This window comes from Mustela lutreola, chromosome 4 (assembly GCF_030435805.1).
Source record: "Mustela lutreola isolate mMusLut2 chromosome 4, mMusLut2.pri, whole genome shotgun sequence".
NCBI classification, from domain to species: Eukaryota; Metazoa; Chordata; class Mammalia; order Carnivora; family Mustelidae; genus Mustela; species Mustela lutreola.
This window is the reverse complement of record NC_081293.1, coordinates 194,843,118-194,868,964: the sequence shown is the minus strand read 5'-3', so window position 1 is coordinate 194,868,964 and position 25,847 is coordinate 194,843,118. Positions and strand designations below refer to the sequence as shown.

Sequence of the window (25,847 nt, the reverse complement as noted above, 5' to 3'; positions counted from 1 at the left end):
GCAGAATAAAACATGATCGAGTTTATGTTTTGGCACGATTATTCTGCTAACTTTGGGGAGAATTTGATCGTAAGCGTACAGACCAAAATTAGGGAACCAATAAACATAAATGAAAAGAGAAGGACCTTAAGTAAGAAAATGACATCAAAAAGGGAGAAAAGGGAGATTAAATTGGAAGATACTGTTAGGAGCTGAACTGTGTCCCTTTAAAATTCATATGCTAAAGCCCTAACCCCTGGGGCCTCAGAATGTGCCTGTAGTTGGAGACAGGGCCTTCCAAGACTTACATAATTAAGGCAAAATGAGGTCATACAGGTGGGCCCTAATCCAATAGGGCTGGTGTCCTTGTGAGAAGAGAGGAAGACACCATCATGTGCACATCCCAAGACAAGACCACGCAGGGACACGGAGGGAAGGCAGCCATCAGCAAGCCAGGGAGAGAGGCCTCAGAAGATTCCAACCCTGCTGGCCCCTTGGTCACGGGCTTCCAGCCTCAGAACTGTGAGCAGATGACTCTGCCCTTCTAGTTGCTCAGTCCGAGGTATTTTGTTATTGTGGCCTAAGCAAACTAAGTGAGATACTAAGGAAACAGAAGTGAAAGTACTTGTTGACTAAGCGGATGTTTGCAATAAAGCGGGAGGGGAGAGACAAGAAAACTTAGAGGGTTCTGATTTGGATGACAGGTGAAGAGAGATGCCTTTCGCCCACATGGGCAATGCAGGGTTGCAGTGGCTGGGGCGTTCAGATTGGCCAATGAGAGTCAGAGGAGCTATGGCGTTTTCGGGAAGAGATGGTCAGCATGGCAGTCAAAATACAACGTGCAGCTCGGGGGAGGGGTACAGATTTGCTGTTCTCCCTCACTGAAACTCTTTCCTTTCAGATATTTGCATGTCCCAATCCCTTATTTAAAAATAAGGGCTCAGCTCACACGTCATCCCACCAGGGAGGCCTCCCCTGACCTTTCTGTCTAAAACATCACCTCCTATCACCAACGCTCACCTCCCTTGATTTATCTTAATAATACCGACCACCCTTGGGTCCTTACATATTTCTTTTTTTTAAAAATTTTTTTAAAGATTTTATTTATTTATTTGACAGAGAGAAATCACAAGTAGATGGAGAGGCAGGCAGAGAGAGAGAGAGAGAGAGAGAGAGAGAGGGAAGCAGGCTCCCTGCTGAGCAGAGAGCCCGATGCGGGACTTGATCCCAGGACCCCGAGATCATGACCTGAGCCGAAGGCAGTGGCTTAACCCACTGAGCCACCCAGGCGCCCCGGGTCCTTACATATTTCATTCATCAACAGAATCCTTAGTATCCGGAACAGTGTGTGACACATTACAGGTGACCGATAACTTTTTAACGAATCACCGCCCCCAGACGAGGAGGAGACGAGAGGAAGGAGGAAAGTGGAGATGCCAACAGGCCGCCACCTGCTTTCGTACGACCCACAGGGTCAGGAAGAGTTTTCACACTTGGAGATGGTGGGGAGAAAGTGGAGGACTAGTGCTTTGTAGCAGGAGGAGTTCATAGAATTCCAAAGTCAGTGCCTCTACAGCAAGGGATGTTCACGTGCATGGTTACCGTTGCTACAGCCGCAGAGTTGAGTAACTGCCACGGAGGCTGTTTGTGGCCCACAAAGCCCGAAGCATATCCTGCTTAGCTCTTTACAGGAGAAGCTTTCTGAGCCCGGACAGACACCACCCGCAAGACTTTGCTCTTGGGAGTGCGCACCGGGGCCCCAGTTTGGGATGTAATTTGTCATCACAAAGCTAATCACACATGCACCTGCCCACCCTGGCAGCCGTGCTGTTCGCCCCCGAGAAGCTCTTGTACCTTAAGAACAAGAAACACTCACAGGAATATTCCTAGCAGCATTGCTCACAGCAGGAAGACTTACAGATGCTCCAAACGCTTTTTAAATGGGGAGGAAAAACGTCACTCTAGTACGGCACACGCAGCGTGCATGGGCCTTACTAATAACATTAAGTTATACACAGTGTGATATGCTTTTCATGAGTGTAAAAACTTGGAAATGGGGGCGCCTAGGTGGCTCAGTGGGTTAAGCCTCTGCCTTTGGCTCAGGTCATGATCTCAGGGTCCTGGGATCAAGCCCCACATCGGGCTCTCTGTTCAGCAGGGAGCCTGCTTCCCCGACCCCCACTTCTCTCTGCCTGCCTCACTGTCTACTTGCAATCTCTCTCTCTATCTCTCTGTCAAATAAATAAATAAAATCTTTATTTAAAAAAACTTGCAAATGCCTTTAAGGATTACATCTACATGCAAGAAAACTATACAAAGGACATGAAAGAAATGCAGGATTCAGGTTGACGGTTACATGTGTGTTGGGGGCGGGGCTTGGAATTGGAAGGATCATGAGTTGCGTATATTACTGCCAATGTCCTAGCTGTTTGGGGGCATGATGGGTTTGCAGGCCCTTATTATATTGTTATTAAATGAAAGGTGATTAGTTAGTGACGGATAATGAGGGTGTGACCAGGGATTATGATTGATCTAATGCTGTGTGTGTGTGTGTTGGGGGTGGTGTGTGCATGCCAAGTTCCACCAAACTTGACCTCAAGTTTCTGCACTTTTAAGAACCAGCTGTGTGATTTTGGGACATTTACTTTAGTTCTCTAGACATTTACTTCTTTAACAAAATACAGAGTAAGGATTTGATCATTTCTAAGGAGCCACTCAATTCTAAAGGTCTGTGGTTTTACCAAATAAGGTGGTAGTGAGATTTGTTTCCAGTTCACCGTAGAGGCAAATGTTGAACAGAAATAAATGGATCATTTAAAACATTAGGTTTTGATGGCCAAACATGCACTTAGGGATTCAAAAGCCAATCACCCCCTCCACGAAGTAATCCACCTACCCACTTATGATGCGGAGTGGTGTTCTCGATTTAATTGCTAGCTGCTGCATTCTTTTTGTAGCATCCCTACAATTAAAGAAGCTTTAAAGTAAGGCAATGAACCAGTAAAAATGTCTCAAACATGAGTAAGTGATGAGGCCCCTGTCTACAGAACAGCTGCTTGCCAGCACTTGTCATGAGGTCCCGTGAGTTACTGAGGCCATCCCGTAGATCCCATAAATGTCAGTTGCCTGAAGAAGCTCAGAGCGTCTCTCTTGAAGCACCGGGCTGGCCCAGCTGGCCCTCCATTATTGCCTGGTGCTATGATGTGGGGAAAGAACATAATGGCACATCTGATTGCCTTGGTTCTAATTACTGTATCAATACAGAGAAGAAAGTAACTTACGGATTGATGATTTTCTTGGGTAGCCAAGAATTAAAACCTAGGACAGTATTTTTTTTTTTATACATTTAAATACTCAAATCTTTGGGATACTATAGCTCGAAGGGGTGAGGAAGAGGCACTCTTGTTGATGGATTCCAGTACATCTGTTTCCACTATATCTTCTTGTTTGAGAATGATCTCCTCATAGATGGCCTTTTGAGATATTTGTCTAGACTGCCCCAGTGATCTGGTTATGGCTGACTGTCCTGAGAAGAGAATCCTGACCCACGCAGGGTCAAGTTGATTGTCTCCAGATATGGACTGTCTTCAGATATGGAGTTGGGTTCTGGAAACAATAACTAGTCTCTACTAGTTGAGACTCTATCTCAACTCTCATACTCTATCTAGTTGAGTATGTTGGTTTTTAAGTCCTTATACTGGGTCTGGTTGTAGCTCTGGTCCTTGGTAAGCACACCGGAGTCCTTATAAAATATTCCTCTTTTCCTTTAGGTAGTGTGACTGGCTCCCTTAGACTAAGGAGGCTCTATATATATCTAGTGACTCTCTGGTTTCTCTTTCTCCTTTCAATGAAGAAAGTCTGAGACTCTACAAGGTAGTCCTACAGTTTATAAAATAATCCCATGTTTTGATTCAGAAATAGCTCTGAGTAACTCATTATTTTCCACATTACCATTATGGTACATTTATGGTTGGATGTGAGTTTAAATTTGACTACTTCAAAGTCTCATTTTATAAATAAGAAAACAGAGGCCCAGGAAGGCAAACTAATTTGTCCATAGTCTCACAGTTACTTAGAAAGCAAAGAAATACAGTTTAAGGCTTCTTATACATTCTGATATATAGACATTCGAATAATGCTGTTTTCTCCTCTAATTCTTCCATGAAGGGGAAGAAACACAAAAAAGGACTGTAAGATAATTACAAACAAAACCTACAGTCCAGATATATTGAGTTCTCTATCACGAGGTTCCACATGAAATACCACTAAGACTTATGTCTTTAAAAGTCTTTCTTATCTTCAAGAGCGAGGTGGACAGTGAAGAATGTACTGGCAACATTTCGCCATGTATCAATCAGTCTTCACTGTTGGTTTTAGATGAATCATTCTTCAATGGAACACTTGCAAGTCTGTACGTCTGGCTCTGCACAGTCCACGTTCGAACATAGAGTTTAGGGATTTTTAGGATTACACAGAGTCCAAACTGTATCAAGTTAAAAGATGAAGCTGAGAAATTTGTTGTTGTTGTTGTTGATTTTCTAGTTCTTTTTTTTTCTTTTATTTATTTTCAGCATAACAGTATTCATTATTTTTGCACCCCACCCAGTGCTCCATGCAATCCGTGCCCTCTCCAATACCCACCACTTGGTTCCCCTAACCTCCCACCCCCCACCCCTTCAAACCCTCAGATTGTTTTTCAGAGTCCATAGTCTCTCATGGTTCACCTCCCCTTCCAATTTCCCCCAGCTCCCTTCTCCTCTCTAACTCCCCATGTCCTCCATGCTATTTGTTATGCTCCACAAATAAGTGTAACCATATGAAGCTGAGAAATTTTAAAAATACACTAAAAGGCAGGCATAAGCAGCCAGGTGGAACCCAGACTGCGGATTCTCTTGTCTTCATCAACCACCTGCACAACGTCAGGTGGAGGAAGGCTCACAGACTTCACGGTGGCAAAAGCACAGATAGGTATGAAACTTCTCTTGACATAATCAGGTGACATTGTCAGGGGTCATATGAGCTCCAGACCTGAGTCTGGTCCTAGCATCGCATCCAAACTGAGAAGATTCTATGAATGTTTTAATCACAGCGCTATTTCTCAAATGTTGACCCTTTAATACTCTACATATTAAATGCAAACTGAGGGGGATTTGGTAAGGGCCAGTCATGACCCAGACACCCTGGATGTTCAGGTGACCATGAAGAAGCGGGTGAGTCAGCTTTCAGCCCCTCTCACTTCTTCTTACCACTTTCTTGGAAATTCCTCTGTCCAGATTCCTTTGCTTCCTTATGTTGCCAGAGCCTGCTCTAATTACCAAAAAAAAAAAAAAAAAAAAAAAAAAAAAAAGAATACCAATTAAACTACTTTGCACTACAGTGCCACTGAATTTTAGAAGACAGTGCCTGGAAAAGGTAATGATTAACACAACAGCTTGAATTTCTGTGGGTGTAATTTTAGACTCTATATTGCCTGGATGGGAAAAGTGTGCTTCTACCACTCGGGCTGAGATAGCCCATATGGTGCTTTGTGTGAATAAGATAAGGGTGCCCTTTTCTTCATGTAGGCAGTCGTGAGCGAGCACGACTGAGTTTAGCTTTGACTCACTACTGGCTGCCCTTGTGCAGGGGACAACATGCACAACTGTATGACCAGCCCAACACACACACACACACACACACACACACACACACACACACACACACGTTGTGCTACGGGTTTCTGTTCTATTTCTGCCTCATTCTTTACCCCATTTCCTTCTATTCTTGCTTTCTTCCTCTCTCTCTATGCCTTTAGAGGAGTAAAACACAAGAAGACTTTCATAGAAAATAAATTAAGAATAAGTTCAATTATTTCAAACCTAACCTAATTAAGGACAAAAGATCATAAGCATACATAGTTTGACCTCAAATGATATCTGCTTTTTACCTAAACCTAGTTACTGCTCTCTTTCTCTCTCTCTAAATATATATTTATGATATAATATATAAATTATATACTTATATTTATATGTTACACATATTTTATTTATACAAATAACTTGGTGAGTGATTTTATATATATGCAAAAGTTTAGTTATACCCAAAATTATATGTATATATAATTATATGTAATTATGCTATATAACCTATATAGTTATAATTATATAATGTTTTAATGTGTAATTATAAATCATTTAGTATTATAAATTTTTTCATGATATAAAATATAGAACATACTTATATATCATTTCCTGTATATATAAAATTTTGCATATTTATATAATTGCTCAACACTTATTTTTTCCTAAGTCATAGTAATAATATTTATTTTCTATGTTGCTTTAAATAATAAAGCGGCAAATAAAAATAATTCAGTAGCTAAGGATATACACTTAAATTATTACCATTTAATGAATTTCTTTAATTAGGTAAGCTAATTCACCCCGGTATGCAACTGTATCTGCATCTGATCTGTAACTGACATTCGGAGAAATGACGTTAAATCCAAGTGCCTGGGATTTTCAGTGAAGGTCACTCCGGTCAGGTCAGGGTCTCCCTTGGCCGCACCCCTCATGAGATCCACGCATGGTCCTGGTCAGCCTTGCTGCCCATGCCTGGGAGCTGCGGAGCGGCCCCAGAGGGCTTGTGAGGCCGCCCCACGGAGGCAGCCCCAACAGAGCAGCTTGCGGAGCATAAAGGCATGCGCATGCCTGCTGCAGCCTCTTCAAATCTGTCACTTCTTTCCGGGGAGCATCTGCCAGACCAAGAAGAGGCAAGGAGCCCTGACTTTTCCACACAGCTAGTAGTGGCGCTGCCAATCTACTCTTCCAGGAAATTCTATTTACAGATTAAAACACAACATTTGATTCCTCTTTCTCATTTACAAGAATTTATATTTCTCTACCATTTTTTCACATGCAAACCATGTCACGGGCTTGACCATATGGTAATGGAATAGCCTTTTATTACACCTCATGAATAAAGAACTTCAATCTTTCCATTTTCAAACTGAGATTTTAAAATACCGCTTACATATACCCTCTTCTGGAATAAGAGGGCTTCTCGCCTACCACCATCCTTTACAGGGAAGTAGTTCAATGAGGATTTGTCCATTTCAAAAAAGAGATCTTGGTTCTAATTCACAGACTTCTCTAAAATGGCCAATATATGTAGATAGATGGAATATTCATTAAAAATACAATTATCGCATTTGATAATTTAGGAGGCCATTGGTTATAAGATACACTATTGTTTTATGCAGCACTAAGAAGAAAAAAACAAAACATCTTAAAGGAGCACTTTCAATTTCATTCACTCCTATGACTATGATGCTTCCTTGTAAAGGAAAGGAAGTATAATGAACTGGGTAAGGGACCCCTCAAATTTCTTTACCCTCAGAGTCCAGCTCTCCTGAAACACTTTGCAACCGATACAGACACTTCACTCTGATGCCATTTATATGGAAAGGGATTTAAAAAAAGAAGAAGAAGAACAGATCAGTATGGTATTGTTCAACCTTGGAAGTTTGGGGAAAAAAGAGTTGTAGAAGCACAAGTTGACAGCCGTCCAAAAATGATCCAAGGAGAAGGAAGTTTAGTCAACAGACCAAAATAGTAACTCTGCAACAAACAGGCTTAGCTTGATGTCATCAATTCATGTGATTTATGGAATTCCTTCTGTACTGATTCCAAGCCCCCAAATTATCTGATTATGTAGGATTGCCAATAGGGAGAAGAAGCAATCATTTTTGAGCACCAGGATAATTATTTCTCATTATAAATTAATTGACTTTTTAGTTTTATACACCATTCTACTGAGTTTTAGTTAATGGGTCGCCCTCCTAGTGCTTCACCACCTTACCTCCAATGATGAAGGTCTCCAGACATTAATAATGTCACCAGTGTAATGAATATCACCTTATGGGACTTCCTGGGGATGTATCTGTTTGATTTCCCAGGAACACACTAATGCATTTTCTGCCCGCATGCCAATTTTTTTAAAAAACAGGATATTAGCACTAGCAATTAACTAGGCTATGGGGATTGGAGCCAGCAGTTAAATGGATGTGAAAATTATCTTGCATGAAGTTGAGATGAATATTAGTTGCTTCTGCTATAGTTACTTCAATATATGTGGCAAAACAAGGATAGGATATGGGTTAGCTCAGAAAGAATGGGGCCAGACAGACTCACATTCTATAAGGAAAAATGTGGAAAGAAGCTATAATTAATAAGAGAAGCTAGAAATGAGTAAAATTAGCTATTCTTTTCTGTTGTGATGATAAGGATATATAAACCACTAATGTCACAAGGACCTTCTCCACTCCTGGATCCCTAGAGGGAATGATTTGTTCCTTGTGATACATCCCAGAATGTGTGGTAAAGACTAGAGATATAATGACACTTGTTTTGTATTTTTCAAAGTACTATAGTTCCATATTTGCATATTAATATATAAAAACATGTTCATATATGTCATTTAATTCAATACTTCTAAATGACATTAGCCAGAGTCCGGGGTCTCAACCAACCTCTAATCTCTTATAACCTCTTGCTGAGTCTATACAGTATGAAAATGGCACGCTTTGTCAGATTTAGATTGGTTGAAATGAGGTTATATTTTAGTAAAGTGAATCCACCCAGTATGATCCATAACCAACTTAATGTAATCTCTCAATGCCGCCTGCAGTGGTAACATACAGTGCTGCTGGAAACCTCTTCAGGGTGAAGAAGCAAGGCCACAAAGCTAATTTCCAGGACCACAACTCTCATTATTACAGTTGGTTCTCAATGATATGCACTCACTTGTTTGGAGCTTGAGGCAACTATAAAAATTCTATAAAAGTAACAAGTCTATTAGCTAAAAATTTCAATAATCTTCCGTTTTTAACAAGCTACAATTACAATGAATGATTGTTTATATCTTTCTTTTTCTCCAAAATTATTAACTCATCTTTTGTATCACAAGGAGGAAAAAAACATAGTTTTATAACTATTTATCTAAATGGCTGTGCTTTATTATTGTATTTTCTGTAATCAGTGAGGCACATTTATTCATTGAGCTCCCAGTATGTATAAAGTCTCTTCTTTGTATATAATGTATACTTTTTACAGCACTCATGTCACTGGAAACACGGTCCTCACTGTTGAGTTGCTATAAAGTTGGAACTAAGGATTGTTTCCCAGATTTAGATGGGAGAAGGCGAAGTTCCCCTGCTGGTATGTCACCATCTTTTGTTAGGGGAGTCCTACATGCTTGCTTTGAGTTGCTGGAATCTGTCTTTATGGGCTTCTTCCTGGTTGACCAGAAGCTCCATGTTGTCCTTACTTCCAAGAGAGAAAACAAAACTACAAGCTTGTTTTACCATGTTACCAGCCTATTTCAGCGATTCCATCATTGCCCAAAGTGATGTGGAACCTTCTCACTGGAACTGCCTCCACAGCGTGGGTCATGGTGTATATCAATGATCATGAATTTTTTTCCTATGAAGATAGCTTTCAATTTTGACAATTGCCAAAAGTTATTCAGATCTTAATCTGATTAATGATATTTTTACTTCACTCATTTGAACTAGAGTGAAGCCTTGTTAAAGATAAGCCTTGGGGGCGCCTGGGTGGCTCAGTGGGTTAAGCCTCTGTCTTTGGCTCAGGTCATGATCTCAGGGTCCTAGAATCAAGGCCCGCATCAGGCTCTCTGCTCAGCAGGGAGCCTGCTTCCCCCACCTCTACCTGTCTCTCTGCCTACTTGTGATCTCTGTCTCTCAAATTAAAAAAAAAAAAAAAAAAAAAAGTCTTAAAAAAAAAGATAAGCCTTGTGTCTTATACATCTGCAGGGTCTCATTGCTTTAGCATGGCCCCAGGAATAAAGTGGGGGCTATAATGAAGTGACAGAGGCAGTGACCTTTCAAGTGACACAAACCCAATTTCCCTCTACCGCTTGATAATTTTGGAATTTAGGCCAGTTATTTACCTAGCTTCACCAGTCCTGTACATCAAAGGGAACAATAATACAACCCACTTCATGAGAGGTTTGTGCACATAAAGCACAATGCCCATCACACAGCATGTGTTTGCTAAATATTAGAACTTTATTATTGTTCTTGTTTACTGGCTTAAAATGTGGGCAATGAATGACTAAGCTACTGGATAAACAAATAATGACAGTGACAGGCAAAATCATTTTGTAAGCTGACTGAAAAAGAGACAGCAATATCAAGTGTTTGAAGTGTTCAGAATTTATCATTGGGGTTCATTCTATGAATGTGCCCAGTCCAATTTAAATATATGTCAAATATTTAAGTTGAGAGCGTCAAAATGTAAGCATCGATTCTCTCATCTGTAAAATGGGGTGTGACTAGGTGATGAAGATTCTCTTTAGCTCAGAGTTTTGTGGATGTCTACGGACCATTTCCTGCTGCGCAGATAGGTTTGGTGAAGGGGAAAGCAGCGGGTTAGAGGAGAGAGGGCCGTACTGGGTGAAGAACTGGCAGGGTTGGAGCAGCAGTCACTCTAGAAGGTCCTGGGCAGCTTGTATTCTTCTGGGACAAAGATACAGATTATAGAACAGATACAGATTATAGTATAGGAGATCCGAGTTACGGTTGGAATGACAGAAGGAGAACTTCTGAAGATCTGATGTGTGTAATAAAGAGCCCCTGGGCCGACAGGCCTCAACTGCGGGCAGACAGAGGAGCATCCAGGGCTACCGTTTACTACCGAATTACAATATCCGCGTTTTAAAATAAAGTCCTCATGCATAAGCCTTCCTCGGATTTAAATAAGGTAGTAGATTTTGAAAATGTGTGGATTGTGCTAGTTACAATTCTTACTCTAAGGCCACATAAGTTAACAGCTTCACAAAAAGAAGATTTTAAGTTAGGTACCAGGGCTTGGTTAAGCTGGAATTTCCCAGCGTGTGGACCCCTGAGACTTGGAGAAGTGTAATACCATATCACACTAGCTCTGTTCTATGTCTGCAATGTATTTTAACAGCTCATTAGGCAGAAAGAGAGTGTATTAAACACACAATTTTATGGGTATTGTTGCTTTGGATAAGAGTAAGTTAAAAAGGGGGCGTCTGGGTGGCTCAATGGGTTAAGCCTCTGTCTTCGGCTCAGGTCATGATGTCAGGATCCTGGGATCGAGCCCCGCATCAGACTCTCTGCTCAGCTGGGAGCCTTCTTTTCTCTCTCTCTCTGCCTGCCTCTCTGCCTACTTGTGATCTCTCTCTGTCAAATAAATAAAATCTAAAAAAAAAAAAAAAACAGTAAATTAAAAAACCAGAAGTTGATTAAAGACAAAAATACTTCTTAAATTAATTAATTGGTGGTCTGCGGGCTTTGCAAAACTTGTGAAGATGGTAAACAAATCACTAAAGTTTGGGAAATTCCAACAAGGTAATGAATGATTTACCTATCAGAAATTGCTATAAATCAGTATATATACTAACCTGAATAAATTTATTACTTTTTCTCGTTTCAATAATTCAATGTCTCAGATAGAAATAACTTGGCTACTCATATAATGCTCTGCTAGATTATTTGAAATATTTTTATACATATTCATAATACTATAAGCTCCCCACAAGCAGATGTTATGTCTAATATGTTTTCTGTTGTAGACCCAGTGCCTAGCACATAATATTCACTAATAAATACTAGTTAAGTGAGTAAACAATTACATAAACTTAGGTAAACACATTAAAATTCTAAAAATGGTACTCGGGGGATAACATAGAATAATAAACATAGATACTTGATATGAGTGGGAAATGATTCACACTCTAATGTCTGAAAGAATGCTATTACGGCGACCATTAAAATTGCTGCTAATCAAATCATAGTTATTCAAATTGAAATAAAAAAGAGGCTAATGACCAGAATTAGAAAGGGATTATGAACCACATCAATTAAGGATCTACGGAAGGAACTGGGAAGTCCAACTGCTGACTTAAAGATTAAGTTAAAAGAGATAGATTTGTAAGATATTTCAGAACTAATTTTTTCCTGCATATTTATTAAAGATATTCAATATTCCTAAATAATTGCTGTGAGAAACTAAGAATGTAGAGTGGAATTTGATGTTAAGGTAACATGCTTTATGAAAGGCAAATGCTGGAAGAGTTATATTTATGTCAAAAATGATACTTCTGTAATATAAATAAATGTGGGTTTTTTGGGTAATTTTGTCAAAGGAAATGGCATTTGCATACTTAAAAAATTTGCATGATTTTCATGCTTTAGGAATCATTTGCACACTGAATATTTTCCCACGACACAAGAAATTAACATTCCCTTTAAAGCATGATTATCATCATCAAGGAACATCGTTAATGGACTTGTAGGCCTATTAAAAAGTCATGGGACAGGAACATTGAAAAAGAAAACCTTAACACATTGACTACTTTTGGCCATGGTTTTCCTGTTTTCTTTATTCCACTACTATGAAAGGGAGAGCAATCAATATGAATAGGACCATGTCTGTAAAGCTACAGGCAAATTGAACCGGCACCAAAAATTCATTTTAATGACATTGCAACAGAGTCAGATGCTCAATGGGACCATGGCAGCCCATCCAAATGTTTTTTATGAGGTTTCTGCCCAGGGCTTGAAATGGGGGAAAGAAAATATCACTGGTTTTAATAATAAATCTCTTCCAAACTCAACTTCTTTCTAATCTGCTCTTTTAAGTCTCTGTAACTACTCCTCTTTAACTTTCCACTACTAACCAAAAATATCTGAACAAGATTGTAGTTACTGATGACCCATGAATAACAGTATGACGACAAAAATCTCAGCAACCACAGAAGCTCCTGAGCTGGATTCTTACCCCCTCTCCCCAACCATCAGTGGTACACACACCCTAATGATGTTTAGGGGTTTCGAAATATTCCCATGTGATATGGGAGTTGGGAATATTTTACTTTCAAATGAAGATTAGGATTTCAAAGTACCAAAAATTATTATACATGTGAAATACAAATCTTTTAATAAATAGAATCTAGAGCTTTCAAACAGAAGACAGAACTTGAGGAGAGTGGAAGTGTTGGGAATATGATGCTAACAGGTTAATTATCTTTCCAGAGAATAAGTATGAGCTCCTCTGTGACTTTCTATGTAATATGTAATTCAATTTTTTTCTCTAGTCTCACCTTCCTCTAGCTTTTGTATATGGAATGGGATAGTGAGGGGAAGGGAGAAAAGAAAGACTTGTTATAAAGTCGATATTGACACAAAAGTAAGACAGAGTAGTGAGTAAAAATAGTGGTTTGCCAGCTCTCAACAAACAAAAACTTCATATATCGGAAAAAGCCTTTCAAAAATCGCTTGGACCCTGATTTTTCTGTATAGACAAGAAGGACAGAGATTATGGATAGGAATGATTTCAAGGGCACTGAAAGGGGTATGTTTGAGAAGATCTTCCCCGTATTTGGATTCCTCTTGTTATTCTTTTTGAAATGGAGATACACTGGAGGAGGAAACGTATTACATTAATATGTTAGAGTCATATTAGATCTCTCTTTTTCTAACCAAGGAAGAACATTCTGTAAGGCTCTGAAAATGAGGCCGTAAGAAAGAAGAAAGGAGCAAGACAAAATGTAAAGGAAAATGTTGTTCAAGCTGGTCTAGAATTGCGGTTAATAATGATTCTGTGAAGGAGCATAAATGCACCGAGTTGCTAGTTACATTATGGGGGGATGGGTTTTTTTATTGGTGAAATTACTGGTATTAACCAAAGGTGATTGATGGCAATAATTTAGAGATTCTCCCTAATCTTTCATCCGAAGGACAAAGAGCAAACTCAAGGGAAAACTTTACTTTTTCATTCTTCATAATGGAGACCGAGGCTAGAATTTTAAATCATTCTGCTTCATCCACTGAATCACAGGATTCTGGTTGTCTGACCCCAAGTATAAAGTAAACTCAATCCTGCTTCTGGAATGTTTTCATATTTAGTCTTAAACAAAGTCCATACACGGAACAGCTAGAACACGCAAAGGGATAAAGAGCTTGGACTTTCAAGCTTGCAGAACGGGTTGTACAGACAACTTCTGAGCCCACTACTAAAAACCATCTGTCTTCCAAGTGTAGGAGGGGCGGCCTTGTCTCATACTTGATACCAAGTTAGATACGGTTACTCAAGCTTACCTGCTTATCTCCAACTATTGCCATTCTATCTGCTCAAAGAGCCAAAGCGGCATGGTCTGTTCACGGCAGGGCATTTATTAGCGCCCGCTCGACACAACACTGCTGGATTCATTAGTGAACAAAGCAGCCATCTTGGATCACAGCCTAGACTCTAGCCAAGCAGAAATCAGAACGAGGAAAAGACAATTTTAAAACACTACTACTAATAATAATTTACATTATTTTAATTATAAGAGCAAGGGTTTCTCCGAATGTTTCATTCCATAAAAGGGAAAAGTGATAAACTTATGCCATTAAAAGATAAGAAAGTCTCTCATTCAAACCCATATTCTTTAAGTAAACAGCTTTTTGTAAATTGCCTTATAGAAGTGCCCATAGATAATCATGTGTTTAAACACTCATTGGCTGTTTGAAAATATTAAAGTCTATCTGTATCTCGGCTCACTTGTCACCAACATCAGAACACTAATATCTCTCAGGGTTATTGCTAAGGAATAAATGGAATAATATAGACAAAGGCATCTATCACATAACTTCCTATACAGAGTCAGTAACAAGCACTAAGAATGATGACATCCTTTGAATAAAAGAGAAACATGGATTGGTATTTAATATTTACAGATTTTAAAGTCATGTTTTGAAAACCTATTTTCTCCTATGGTATTAAATTAGGGGATTAAAAGTGAGTAAAGGGTTTCCAGGTTAGGGGGGTGAATAAACACTGGTATTTAACTTTTCCCCCTCCTAAACAAATTAAAGTTAGAGTGTATAATATATGCACACATAACCTGCATGTGAGAGAGTAAAACGAGAGCTAGTAGTGACTACACGAGGGCAAGAGCACCTCAGTGGGTCTGTGCTGGGCACCGCAGGACACGTGGCACCTCTACCCCAGAGTTAAGTCTAAAGGCAACCAGACTCTGTCACTCTTAATAACAAACACATAGCTAATAATTATTAAGAAACCGAGGAAAGCTGAGGGGTCTAGAAATCAGAAAAAAATAAGAAAGCCAGAAAAATGAGAATTAAGAAATTTAGAAAAAGAAAACAATAAAGGAAGATGTTTGTTATCCTTAAGAGGCCAGGAAAAGGTGTGCATTCATAAAGCAAGGCCAGAACGCCATTAAAAAGGAACTTTCCAGGAACAAAAAAAGAGCTCTTTGATGAAAGCCATGATGAAAAATCCGTCTAGAGAGAACAAAGAAATCAGAAAAGCCCAAATTACAAGAACAATAAAAAGAAGTGTAAGGTGTTGCCGGGGTGAAAGGCACGTTGTGAAATTCCAGAAAGTCTGGGACAAAAAGAATATTCTAACCTCCCGAGAGAAGGGCAGGTCCCATTAAAGGGTCCGGAAGTGACCAAAGGGTGTGCTGTGCTGGAGGGAGACGGAGAAACCAGGAGGAGGGAGGCAGGGCGAGTAGGAAGCAGGAGATGTAGCGCAGGGAGAGATGAGGAGGATGTCAGCCCAAGGACAGGGGTGCGGTGAAGCGAGCCTTCATGATAATGCAGGCATGCCCCAGACACAGACAGCCAACGGTTCGGACTGGAGAAGGGGACACATCAGCGAGATGCCCGTGAGGCGTTTAGTTTTTAAGAACTGCGAGCAGAATAGGTCAGACTCTGTTCCGCGTTTGACTGGCCTCAGGATACACCGAGCGGCTTCCTGCCCTCACCTCCGCACCCCTGCCAGCTAAGGCATTCCTTGGAGGTCCCACAGCATGCTGCCTTGTCAGGGCCTGAAGGCTACACCCAACCAAGAGGGCTTCGAGGCGCAAGGGCCAGCGTGGTTCCAGGGAAGACAGAATGAAACAGACGTTCAGCCAAACAGAGAGGAAGCGATGGTGATGCCCACGATGATGATGGTGCAGCAAGTTCTTGCGCAATCTCGCTTTTTAATGCTGATATTCTTTGGTCAAAAAAGAGGAGCAAAAACAGGATACGAGACAATAATTATGTGAAGGGAGGTCAGCCCTCACAGAGTCTTCTGTCCATAAACGCAATGAGATTTTTGACAAGTTCATTCTTTCTCAGTCGTCACAGACGGGACACCTGCCATCATGTGGCGGTTTTGTAGGGCACAGATGAGCTTTGGTGTTCCTAGTTTAAGTCAGTCGAGGAGATAGGATTCCAGTATCTGCCAGTTTAGCAACATGGAGTTTGGATGCAGTTTATTTTAACTTTCTTGGTTCCAACCGTGAGACCAAGATAATATAAAAAGAGAAATTAGCTTCTATATGAGATTCTCCCAACAAAGTCGCCAGGAACCTTCTGGTATGGAAACGGATTTCCTCGGAAGGAATGAAAGTGACCCACGAAACTGAAAAAGGCAAAGGTTATGGAGCGAGAACTCCACACATAACGGGCTTTAAGCCAGGCAGAAGGGAGGAATTCCTAGTGTGGACGGGAAATGATTCTCCTGCTTCTGGTTTCTGATCACAAAGCAATGAGCTGACCTTAACTGGATTTTCCAAGGTGTTTCTCTGCGCTTCCTGCTTGATGGACGAGATGATGACAGTGGCCTGGATGAGCGTCCGGGACCCCGGATGTGAGAGGCACCAAGAACATGCCCTTGCCACAGACCACGGGGAGCCTTGGCTTCTGAGGAGGCACGGGGGGGAATCTCCTAACAAAGGCATTGCTTTTAGAGCACCAGAAAGCCGTGTGTTTAAAATCCTGGCAAGGCAGGTGTGTGGAAATATTTGGAGGTGAGCGCCTCTGCATGAGGGGTGCCATTTTGGAAGGTCCAGGGGACCCTGAGGCCAGTCACCACTCTTCAGCCGTTCCTTGATTTTCCGTGGCATCCTGCACTCCCTTCTGGCCCCTGTCCCATGACATGGGCCTCACCCCACACTTACAGCTTTCCTCTCCTTTCCTTGATTCGGGTTCAAACACCCTTTGAGAACTTTTGCAGTATTAACCTATCACTATGACTGACACACAATGAAGAGATTTGAAAGAAAGCCTGGCAGGGGAAGCCATCCACGGAATAAGAGCCTGAATCCAGAAGGGAGTCCTGGGCAAGCGGGCAATCAGTTAGAGAGAAGAGCTCTCTTTTCTGGCTGTGTTTGATCAGTGAGTTGGTTCCTAGATTTTCAATTGAAGCTGTATGAACAGAATTGAATTCAAAGATTTATACTGATTGTGAGGTACTGAAATAGCCGAGCGCGTGAGGCAGGAGTTGCTGAGTGATTACAAAGGGTTTGGAACAAAGACGGGCGGGGAGAGGTCAGCGGAGAGGAGACGCTGTGCCTGGAGAAGACACGGACGAGACGTATTCCGCGCGCGGGTTAACAACAGAGGAGGTGTGCTGGGGCAGGAGACAGACGAGGGAGAGAAAAAGCTGGTGATGAGAAAAAATAAAATGAGCAGAGGGAATAAAATGGAAGAAGCCAGTGTTTTGAGGCTTACACTTTAGGCCATGAATTCATCAGAGAAATAGTTCATGACATCTGGGAACACCCAGGGATTGGAAGCACAGCAGCGCCCGGCCTGCGAATGTTAATAAGCCTAACAGAGAAGAGGGGAGCCGTGTGTGTCCTCATTTCTAGCTGGTTTCCTTGCAAAAAAAGGAAGAAGGAGGCACTATAATCAAAGTAAATATCACGGATGATCCCCAATACAATTCCACTCAACCTTGTTACATTCTCACATCAGATTTGGTTAGATTCAGTGTAAGATGTTCCATTGACATAGTAACCAGATATTGGTGATAGAATGTTAATTATCCTAAAAGTTGGGTTCAAACCCCAAGGGATAGGACATACACAACTTAGCCTATAAAGCTCTCAGAAAATTATATTAACTCGTAGTTGAATTTAGAGCTGAAATTGATAATAATTGCCTAATGGTTTAGACGCTGATTTCATTTAAAATGTGTTCTCTGATTAAAAACCCCAAGGCATTAGTTGGACAATTAAGAAGTAAATAGTTTACCACAAAAAGGCTGTCCAAACCACAGATAATGAATTAGAGCTGGGTAAGGAAGTTTTGATGATGATGATAATGAAAAGATAGGAGTAAGAGGTGCTCATTTCAGAGATCATATTACAGACCATACTACAGAATCCAAAATGAAGACTTCTGTTGGGATGGATGTCTATAAACACACACACACACACACACACACACACAGTGACAAGGAACTCTGGCTCTGAATCACACAATTCTAAGACGTCTATCTCTATAACCTACCGGGATTTGCTGTGGGGCTCAGAAGTTAGTATTTCTGAGTTTCAGTTTCCTCATCCAGAAAAAAGGGATGCCGGTATTATTACTGCCCTGTGGGTTTGTTGTGAAGTCCTGGATAATGGATGAATTATGGTGTGTAATCTACCTAGAATAGAGCCTGATGCACAGTTTGCTCTCAATAATAAATGTGGCTTCAGCTCTATGATACAGTCTTTCTGACACTTTTCCTAACACGTTAGCAATTCGTGTCTGTAGCTGGTAAGCAATTTTTATTTTTTGCTTTTCATATTTTCAGAATTTTCTATATTGAACAATATACTAAAAACCCTTAGACAAATAATTTAAAAAGGCTTAATATTTTATAAACTAAACGTTGCACTGTTGCTCAGAAGGTGAGGATACACGTAGCCGGAATTATGAGTACTATACAGAGGTGTATGGAGCCAGGTGTGGTAAGACGGGTGCAAAGGTGGCCCCCAAGATTCCTGCCAGTGCACCTACACTCCCCATGTGAGCCCCACTCCTGGAATGTGGGGGATCGGGTGAATATGACGGTGTCTCTCCTACAGGTAGGTCACTCTGAATGGCAAAGGTAAAGAGATTTGGCAGATTAAGCAAGGTCCCCAATCAGCTGACTGGAGTTAATCAGGGAATTATCCTGGGTAGGCACGACCTAAGCAACTGAGCTCTCGAAAGATGGTCTGGAGACCAGAGAGATCCACCAACCGCTAGGCTGTGGGAGGGACTCACCGCTGGGACCTCAGCAGCCTCAAGAAGCTGAGAGCAAGCCACAGCCAACAGCCCGTCAGAAAATGGGACCCTCAGTCTTAAAGCCACAAGGACCTGAATTCTGTCAACATCCCAAATGAACACGGAATAGGATCCTAAGCCTCAGAGGTGATCACAGCCCTGCTGACCCCTTCATTTCAGCCTAGGAGGGCTCACCTTGGCAGACCCCTGACCAGCATTCAAGGTGAGATAATAAATTGTAAGCTGCTAAGAAAAGGAATATGCTAGAGAAGAGACTGCTTTGCTTTGCTGGAGGGTAGGGTACACGAGCAGGAACGGTGGGGGAGGTCCACGATACTTCCCACCAGGACCCACGCACACCACGCGGAGACTCGTTTCCTTGCTGTCGGCACTCCCTCCTCAAACTTCTGAGAAGCATAATCATAAATAAAATGATATTACTTGGTGCAAGTGCTTAGGAACTTGAGTAACAAGCGCTCTATAAATATTAGATTAAAAAGACATGAACAGCTTTTACCATCATAGAGGATAATAGAATTTGATCAGCTAAATCCCAGGGCTTTATAAAGCACAAATTATGTAAACAAGCTTAATGGCTTTTTGATAAAACTACAAAACTAGTGCTAGGAAGAGTATTGGAGGTGTTCCTGATTTGGACTTCAGACTTCACACGCCGCAGCACAGATGCTTACCTACATTTAAAAAAAAAATTAAACATGAATGCGAAGAGAGTTTTAAAGAACATGAATTAGATTACAGAATATTGAGAAAAACACTGCTGTTGATTTACGGATACGGAGCAAGTTTCCAAGGATAATGACTGGATCTAGCTTTATTTACTATTGTTATTATTAACCGTCAGGCGGAAAGAACCAAATGAAGCTTTCAATACAAAAGTTCGAGGTTTCTAGGAAAAGATGCTGGCAAGCATCTTAAAATAGAAATAGAAGCTTACGTGTTTAAAACGATGTACCAGTAACAGAGGTAAATACTCAAATATATGATAGTTTATGTCACGACGATTGTATTTACAGTAGCAAAGTCTCAGAGGGAGGGTGGAGATGGAGAAGTGAGGGTAACTATGAGTCCAGTTGGTGCCCTTGGCTTGCGCAGAATGGCTGCTGTTCCGCAGGGGGATCCGGGAACACATTCTCCGCTCAGTACCAACGCCGGGTACTTGGACGCTCTGTCATTTAGGGCCTACCTTCCCAGCACGAAGCCCTGAGCTGCAGACCGTCAGCGTAGGACACCTGCCTCATCACAGAAAGTGAAGGGTGCCAATGCACGTCAAACTCGGCCAAGAAATGAGTAAGTTCAAGCTTATCTGAGATAAGAGGATTCTGGCTCTAGATTATTCGACTGCAGGGATACTGTGATATTTTTCTTTCATGTTCCATGGTAATAATAGAATTTGTTCTTTTTTTTCTCTCTCTCTTTCTTTCTTTCTTTCTTTCTTTCTCTTTCTTTCTTTTTTTAGAACAGGAGGGAGAGCAGAGATCCTTCCATTCCAATGCCTACACGTCATTCACAAGGAAACCGGAAACGCAGACACAGAGATTGCCTGAGGCTCACCCAGACCCACTGGGAATCTGTGCGGTACCTGCTGGGGGCAGCTGGGCCAGGCTGAGTGATGGGCTCGCCCCTTCCCTAATCTGCCCTTGGCCTCCCGTGGCTCACCTCATGCAGTTGTTTACCACAGCAGAAACCCCACAATCATGTTCAGCTCTCTTTCGTTTTCAGCCATAGCCTGGCCGCCTCAATTTCCTAAATAGCCACGAACTCGACCCCCTCCTCTACCTGACTGCCACTTGCCTTACATTCTCAGTTTGTTTTTTTTTTAAAGATTTTATTTATTTATTTGACAGACAGAGATCACAAGTAGGCAGAGAGGCAGGCAGAGAGAGAGAGGAGGAAGCAGGCTCTCCGCGGAGCAGACAGCCCGATGCGGGGCTCGATCCCAGGACCTTGGGATCATGACCTGAGCCGAAGGCAGAGGCTTTAACCCACTGAGCCACCCAGGCGCCCCGACATTCTCAGTTTTTGATGCCTGGACCACAACAGGGGTTTTCTCTCTCGTGTCCCTGTCCTATGTCTGGGTCTCCTTTGGAGAATCCCATTCACAGCTGCCAAAGTCATGCTTTAGAAATACAGAATCACCACGAGCTGGCTTTTCCCTCAGGACCACGTCGGAACTGCTTTGCGTGTTGTACAAAGCATTTTATAAGTTGGCCTATTTTTCCTTCTCCCCTTTTCCAGGCCCTACAACACCCACCTGTTCTACAAGACTCGGCTTGTGAGTCTTCTGTTCTTGTGGGAGATTTCACCGGTCGTGGAGTCTTGGGCAGCTGTCTATTCCATGGTTTCCTAAAGCTGTCGACCCTGGCCCTTTGGGGGGCTGGTCCCTTCCAGACAAACCCCACCCCTGCACCCTGTGGGCTGGCACTGGCTGTATTTAGGTGCATCGCCTCCTTTGTTAGGAGACATTTGCATGGATTCAAAGTCATCCTCCATCCTCAAAAGGTTTTGTCGTTCTCTAGGACCCAAGCAGTCACTTTGACATACGTATGGGTGGCCCGGTCGTCCCCAAATGCTCTTAGACATTCTTCCCCCATTGACTCTCAGTTACATCCTCCTCCTACACGCTGACCTCATCACCAGAGACCGGATTTCTAGTGAGTTCCCGAAGGCTCATTCCCGAGATGCCTTTTCCCTGTTTACAGCAACCCCTGAGTGATATGATATTCTCACTTCTCATATATTCAGATGCTAACAATTAGCACATTTCTATCTCTAACCTTCATATCCTTCTTGAAGTTTTATCCAATTGCAAAACTGGCATCTCAATTTAGATGGTATATAGCACCTCACACTTAACTATGCCAAAACTGACTTCTTGGATTTTCTCTAAATCTGTTCTTCCCTTAATGTTCTACGTGTCCCATGGCACCATAATCCACCCGGTTACTCAGTCTATGTATTGGGGACTTACTCTTGACGACTGCCCTTAGCCATCCTCACCCAACCTGTCACCCACCCCGACATCATCACCACGTGACATCAGTCATCATCTAACTTCAGAACAGATCCAGAATGCATCTCGGTCTCATCACTCTAGCCGTCGCCACTGTAGTTCAAGGAGGAGATGATGCCTCCCCGGACTTGGACAAAAACTCCAGAACTGGTCTTGGTGTTTCCACTCTGCCACTCATGCCCAACCCTGCCTCCCCCCCAATGGTTTCGTTCCAAACAAGACCCTCTCATTCTCCTGCTTGAAAGCTCTCTATGGGTCCCCACCCCCTGCACTGAAAAATAACTGAAAACATAAAATCCAGTTTTTTCCCACACTACCCTCCGTTCTACCTGGTGCGCTCTGGCCTTGCCCATCTGGCAACTTCTCTCGAGCCCCCTCTCTGAGGCTCACCAAGCTCCAGGCTTCAGCCATGGGGGTTTCAGCTCCTTGGAATGAAACGATCTCTTCCACGGGCTGGGGTGTTCATTTATAGGGCTCGTCTCCCCTCTCACCTCCTTGAGTGCTTTGTCTCTCTTCATACTTTAGATTTCGGCTAAAAGTTTGTCTCTGGAGGGAGGCATTATCTAAAATCCGGCATCCAAAATAAATCACTCCTCAGAATTCCATCACTTTTCTTTGTAGAAAAATTACTTATTTATTTGCTTTTTAAACATGTGTTTTACTATCAGTTGGGAACGCATTTAGGCTACCCACTTATCCTCCTATGGCACAGTGCCCGATGCGTAGTGCATACATAAATTAAAAAAAAAAAAAACCCTGGAAAAAAGGATCTTAGAGGTATGCTTAAGCACTATTTTTTTTTTTTTTTCCACAATGACTGTGAAAAAATTCAGGATCTTTGGGATTTTTTTTTTTTGGTGTATATTAAATATTTGTAATTAAACGCTTGCCTTGAGGTGATGTGATGCAACATGCGGTTGTGATAAATAGTAGAGAGGTCCCTTGTACGCTTCCTTCACTTCCCCCAGTGGTGCCACCATGCAAAACCGCAGGACAGCATCACGACCGAGATATTGCCGCGGGTACAGTCAGGACCCTAAACACGTCCAACGCCACAGAGTCCCTCATGTTGCCCTTCTGTCACCACGCCCACTTCGCTCCCACCCCCATCCCTCCTTCACCGCCAGGAGTCATTAATCTATTTTCCATGTCCGTAATGTTGTTATTTCAAGAATGTTACATAAATGAAAATCAGACAGTATGTAATCTTTCGAGATTGGATTTTTTTCACTCAGCCTAATTCTCTGGAGATTTATGTCTGTTGCATTGGGTCAGTTGTTCATTCTTTTTTATTGTCAGAGAGAATTCCATGGTATGGATGTACCAAGTCTGTCTACCCATTCACCTGTCGAAGGGCATCTGGGTGCCTTCCAGTTTTTGGCTATTACCAATAAGTCTGCCATGCTCCTCTGCGCACAGGTTTCTGTGTGACTCTGTCTTCATTCCCCTGGAGTAAATGCCCACCAGGACAACTGCGGAATCATGTAGTAGGTGAGTGTTGAGTTTTTAAAGAAACTATCATTCAGAATTAGGGATGAAAATAAGGATGATTTGCAAGAGGCATTACGAAGAAGAAATTGAGAATGTAACAAAAGCAGCTGAGATGACCAAAAGATACCAACAGGTTGAAATCGTGGAACCAATCAAACAATAAAATACTCTAAAAGGGACAGACCTCAAGTCCTCCCTTATGATCCAATATGAAACATAGTGAGGATAAAGGATATGTTACTTATTTGATACTGTTAAACAAAACTTGGAGACCTCACTTGACAGTAGTGTGGTCATGAATATTTGGAGGAACTTCTTGTCCAAAAATCAAGGGAGACTCCCTTCTTCCTATCAGGCCCTACTTTACTTGTGTTTTCATTTCCTTTATCTTTTAAATTAGTAACAGAATTGGAAGTTTAGGATTCCAAAGAATAGATCTACATCAGAAGTAATTTTCAACAGTGTCTTTAGTTTCTACCTAAATCTACATCAGATATTTCCTGTCAGATATTTCCTTTCCTTATAGTTTTTACTATGTCTGTACAAGTTTACAGCTCTCCCCCATCCTACGACAACTGTAGAAAGAAGAAAAAAAAGCCTGATCACTGCCAAGACATTGCTTCTTCCCCAGAGAAGAGGTCTTGCTCCCATTTTAAAAATCTGTGATATATTCAACAGTGATAATACCAAATTACATCTGGGCTACTGAGATGTGGGAGGGCTCTATTTTTTTTCCTATAAAAGTTATAAAGTAAGGCTTATGTACCTTCTCATGACATAGAGTGGCAGATAGATCAAGACTTCATAGAATTGCTCATGCCATCATTCCTTCTTCGTCTTCAACATCTATCTCTTGGAACTGCAACAGCCCAAACCAAGCTATGTGGTACCATACTGTCCTAATGATGTCAAGTTCTTGTTCTTTCCAGCTGAAGAAAGGGCTGATGGGTGGTTAAAGGCCAAAGAATGCCTGTTGGCCTTCAGTGTCCCTGACACACTAGTGTTCACACCTATCCTGAATGATGAAAGAAAAAATATTCTACCTGCAGAAAGTGGTACTGTACTCTTCACTGTCCAGACTGCATTTAGCATATTGGCTTAAACTATAATCATATTTTTTATATATTAGGAGAAACAAAAATCAAGATTCTTATAGATTAAATGAAGTTCTCACAGATTGTATTTTAGTTCAACTAAGATGAAAATGAAGATAAGTAAGAGAGTACGTGCGTGCACTGACAAGTCCAAAAACCAGTAAACTCTTAAACCAAGCTTTCTGATGAGCAGGTTTCTTCTCTGGGTCACACATAGTTCTCGGCATGGAAGGCTATTTTGGGGAAGACAGCTCCCATGTTATCATTTCCTCTATGCGCCTTCCCTACTACACTCCCGTCCTCATCATTCTGCCTTCTGCTCTGGGCCAGGTATGGCTTCCTGATGTTGCTGGAAATTCTCCACAGGGTCTGCTTACCCACAAAGCTCTTCAGGGTTCTTCCTTTGAGCGGCACAATCCTAATTCCACTTAGCACCTATGTCTGGGGATGTCACTGGAAAAAGACGTGACTGTCCATTGACCTGTGAGCTGACCCCAGGCACTCCAAGGCTTCTCATCCATTCCCCTGAGCCTGGAATGGAGTTCCACTTGCCTTTTTCTCTTTCAGGGGCTGCTCCAAGGACACAAACTTATAGTGGTGGTGTGGTGTTGAGGACATCTGTACAGCGTATGTGACTCGAACGCAGGTGAGGCTTCTTCATAAACTGTTAAGATTATGTTGCCATCACGACCAGCCTCATATATAAGTTCCCTGTGCTTATTAAAACTGCTACCTACCAACTAGGAGGGGCCTGTCTCTTTCTTGGGTCTCTCCCAGCCCTCTGAGTACAGGGGCTGTTTTAGATCACACCTGGCAAGTTCCCTGGAGGGTTGTGAGCCAACAGACTGAATCAAAGTCTTCAGCATAGACACATTTAGTATGTATGAAAAACAAAGCAAAACAAAACAAAAAAACACAAAAACAAAAAGGCCCATAAATGATTCTAAAGTATTGCCTGATTTAAGCACCACTAGGTCCCCAATCAACTTGTGTTTGAATCTTACCTTAATAATATAAGCAAGATATTTAACTGTCTAATCCTTTAAAAAATATAATACCTAACTCCCTGTATCCTTTACTGAAAGTTTACCATGTGTCAGATAATATGGGAAGAACCATATGTATATTATTTTATTCCATTTACATAAGAATGCTATGTCATAGATATTATTAATAATCCATTTTATAG

General features: G+C 41.6%; 1 protein-coding gene across 1 annotated transcript in view; it reads right to left on the bottom strand.

The window, feature by feature from the left end:
• CNTNAP2 (contactin associated protein 2) overlaps positions 1–25,847 on the bottom strand; it is a 1,947,395-nt gene that overhangs the window by 661,496 nt on the left and 1,260,052 nt on the right. The window lies entirely within an intron of this gene.